General features: G+C 50.6%; 1 non-coding gene across 1 annotated transcript; it reads left to right on the top strand.

Annotated features, from left to right (window-relative positions):
- The first annotated feature begins 2,195 nt into the window (after positions 1-2,195).
- On the top strand, positions 2,196-2,299 carry LOC113457854. The gene has a single exon (XR_003378342.1). It is a non-coding gene; the product is annotated as a U6 spliceosomal RNA (small nuclear RNA).
- Positions 2,300-4,056: the final 1,757 nt, after the last annotated feature.

Raw genomic sequence — 4,056 nt, 5'->3', positions numbered from 1 at the left:
TTAGGGGTTTTAAAACGTCATGCATCCGTCCTGCCCAACACTGGACCGGAGGAGAGGGTGGAAATGGAGAGGAGGGGAAGGCTGAGCTTGGTGGATTTAGAGCAAAACAACCGGATAAAGGAAACAGGACTTAGAGGAAGCCAGCCTTGTTGCCCTGGCCACAAACTAGACCAGGCCATTTCCTGCTGCCTCTGGGGGATGGGCAGAATGGGGTGGGGGACAACTCCACAGGCTGCCCCAGACTTGTCTGTTGAACTGACTAGGCTGACCCCACTACCTACATAAGCCTAAGTGGAATGGTTCTAGCCCTGAACAGAAAGAGACAATGTCCCTCAGGCTCCTTGCCTCATCATAGTACCTTGCTCTGTGTCTGTCAAACAGGCAAACAAGAGACCGAAAAAGACAGTGGTAGGGCAATCTACAAGAGCAAGAAATAGCCCTGAAGTTCTTCATGTCTCCATTGGTGCACATGTGGTCTGCCCAGTGGGACCTTTTGTTTCGTTCCACAGTTGAAGAAGCTGAGACATGGAAAGGGTGTAGGACCTTCGTTGATCACACAGAAGAGTTGGGATCAGCTTTGGACCCAGAGTGTGGTGTGTAGAAGAGAAATAGAGCTTTCTGGATATCAGTATGCATTTAAATAATTTGATTCAGATTTCTAATGGTCTCACAAGCCGCCTTGGAGCACATTTTGGTTCTGCTCCATGGGGTAGAAGAAGTACCAGTGTGGAAAAGTACAAAGTAGGGGCTTGCCAGAGAGCGCCTAAGTACACACACCTTCAGCAAAACCAGTGGAGGAGTGGCGGATGACTGTGGGCCTGGGCTGATGAGCTTTATTGGGCATGCTGGGGTATAGCCAATGTCCCAGTAGAGAAAAAGGCCCAATTTTGTTGAAATTAAGCCATAGGCAGCAGAACTTGACTAAAGAGTGGAGTCTGGAGAAAGTAACAGTCCGGGCACTGAGCTGGAAGAAGGCAATATGGACAGCCCTCCATGGAGATATCCATGTACCCATTTTGCAGGGCTACCTGTACTTATACTTGTCCCAACTTTAGATCCTATTGGGAAATCCCTTGAGTCGTAGTGAGCATCCTACAGCCATCTTGCTGTCCAGTTCCACTGTTCAGAGCAGTAAGGAACAGGGTGTCCTGACTCCCACCTTCCTCTCTTCAAATGAGGAAAAACCCAACAAGCACGGTCTCCTGGGACTGGAGGTGAAGTAGACGCCTCGAGAGTTTCAGGGAATAAATGTTGATGCCTAAACCCTGTACCAGACTGCACGTTTAAAGACCACCTGAATTCTGTGCCCATGGCTCCTGGACACATCAGCCTGTGGTTATCAACACACTGGAATGACTGTCCTCCTGCAGGATGAGGACAGGTACAGATTCAGGATCAGAGCTGAGGGACAACCAGAATGTTACTGAGACCCTACTCTTTTAGAGTAAAGAGTAGTAGAGTAAAGAGTCCTTTACTCTCAGCCCAGGGACCTAAGTGGAGGAGGCTCCCTGGAACTTCTTTGTAGTTGAGGGTAGGGCATCATCTTCCTCATGCACCCTAACGTGGCCCAGCGCAGAAACTGCCCCACAGTTGCTGGCTGCTGACAGCTAGAAAGACCTTGGAGATACTGAGGCTGAGACCGTGGAGCTGGAGACTACTGGTGCTGTCCAACCCCACACAAGCTTTCTCAGGGCTTGACTTTTCAGGGAGGTGGTGTGTGAGGATTACAGATGGGACCCCCCAAGGCACTGGCCAGGCCTGTGCAATTTCCTGCAGCCCAGGAAACAGGCCTCCATATGTAACCCTGGAAGACAGAGACTGGCAGGCTTTGAAGGGAGTCTGGGTACCACGGCCTCCCACGACTAGGAGCCTTTGAAAGAACATCTGGAACTTGGGCAACAGCTATGGATGACAAGCTAGTCCTTTGGTTTGCAAATCCCAAAGTTAATCTTGACTTTGCTACTTGTGTGTTAACAACCCCGCTCCACCTCCCATGATGCAGCAGGAAGCGAGGGCTGCAGCCTCTTCTGTGTTGGGACAGCACTTCCTATCCTGCCACCTACCACACTAGCGTAGGAGTGTGGGCGAGCTGAATAAAGGGAGCAGTAAGAACGGGCATGTCTGTCTTGTGCCCTGTGAGTGCAGAGCCACCGTGAAGCATGCAGAGCTCTGAACTTAGCTGCAGTCCTAAAGTTGGGCTCGCTTTGGCAGCACACACACTAAAACTGGAGTGCTGCAGAGATCAGCATGACTGCTGTACAAGGATGGTGCACAGATTTGTGAAACATTCCATATTTTTTTCTAGTTACCAGCTCCTTGAATGGGAGACAATAAGTAGACCCGGGCCTGGTTCAAGTTCATCATCCTTAGGCCAATCCATTGGTAGGTATCACACCACCCACTGTGAAATCCTGTGGTACATGTAAAGGAAGGTTCAGCTAAACAAAATAGAAACAAAAATAAAAATAAACAATTGGGCTCTTACAGGGCTTGGGTAGCACTATAGTCAGGGCTGTGGAGGAGAAGGAGATATCTCCCTGGCCTGCAGACTCCCTGGCCTTGTGAGCTTGTGGGTACTCGGCCCTTGCAAGACCTGCAGGTGTGCAAGAAGGCTGCTTCAGCTGTAGCTAACTGGAAACAAACAAGGCCCTCTACTCCAGGAAGCACACATTACTGGGGCAGGGGTTGGGGGGGGAGTGAGGCAGGTGTTGAGGCCCATTGTCCCTGCCAGTGGCCTTCAGGATCCTGGGGGTGGGGAGAAAGGGACAGTCCCCATCCTGCCCTCTCCTCGGGAAAATTTAGCTTTGTAAACAGAAACACCCACATACACCACACACCCTACTCCACTAGGATCTGGAATAACTAGCAAAGAGGTAACACCTGCTATGGGAAGTGAGTCCTTGTTTGGGTGGAAATGGGAAGGGTCAGGCTCTTGGCAGCAGTGCCGTGCCTGCTGTGGGGGAAGTGGGACATCCTGGGGTACCAGCTCCTGGGTCTCTTGCTGTGTAGATGGGATTTCTGCTGCTTGTCTGTTTGATGCACCCTGTGCTCAGTGGTGCACTGGGTAGCATTCCAGTCCAGTTGTTAGTTTGTGGCTCAGAGAGAGAGAGGCAGCCAGGGCTCCCAGGTGAGCAGGCTCTGTCCTTGGACTGCCCCTGGCGCCCCCTACCCGGCACAAGGCCAGGGGTCAGGGCTGCAGAGCAAGATAAGCCCAGTTTCCTGCACTTACTCCCAGAGCTGTGACTCCCAACACTTCCTGTTTTCTGGAGGGCAGACAGGGGTGTGGGAGATTGGGCAAGGTGGTGGGGGCTGGGGTCATGAAACAGAGGGTGGGGCTGTGGGGGAGGGGCCATAGGAGATGGGATGAAGTCATAGAGGGGAGGGCTTGAATACTGGGTGAAGTAGCGGAGTGAGAGCAGATTCTTGGGAGATTGGGTGAAGTTGTAGCGGCCAGGGTTATAGGAGGCATGTCCCTAGAGGCAACGGTGGGAGGTTGAGTTGTGGGTGGACGCAAAGCGGAGCTGTGGGCAGCCAAACCCAAAAGAAGTAGTGAAGTCATGAGCTGGGGTTCTGGGAAACCTGTGAAGTCTTAGGGAAAGGATCCCTGGGAATGGGAGCCAAGGGGCCAGAAGAACACTATGGACCTGGTATGCACTTAGGCCTTTCCTGATCCTCAGAGACAATAACCCTCTACGAACACTCTTCCCTCCTTGGTGAATTCCCTTCCTAACCTGGAGCACAAGTTTTGTAGGCTTGGTAGTGGTTGACCAAGCCCTGCATAATCTTAGTTTGGAACCAGGCATGGTGGTACATGCACTGAAATACTTGGGAGACAGAAGTGGCAGATCTCTGTAAGTTCAAGGCCAGCTTGGTCTACACAGGATGTTCCAAAACAGCCAGGGTGACAGAGAGACCCTATCTCTAAATAAACAAATAATAAACAAACATATGAACATTTCTAAAAAGAAAAAAACAAAAAAAGAATATGGGTGTGATTCTTAACCTATGGTTCAAATATTGTCATTAGAAATATAAATTCAAGAAATCTTTTTTTAA

This window comes from Microtus ochrogaster, linkage group LG8, assembly GCF_000317375.1.
Source record: "Microtus ochrogaster isolate Prairie Vole_2 linkage group LG8, MicOch1.0, whole genome shotgun sequence".
NCBI classification, from domain to species: domain Eukaryota; kingdom Metazoa; phylum Chordata; class Mammalia; order Rodentia; family Cricetidae; genus Microtus; species Microtus ochrogaster.
The sequence above is the reverse complement of the archived record's forward strand: the minus strand, read 5'-3'. Positions and strand labels throughout refer to the sequence as shown.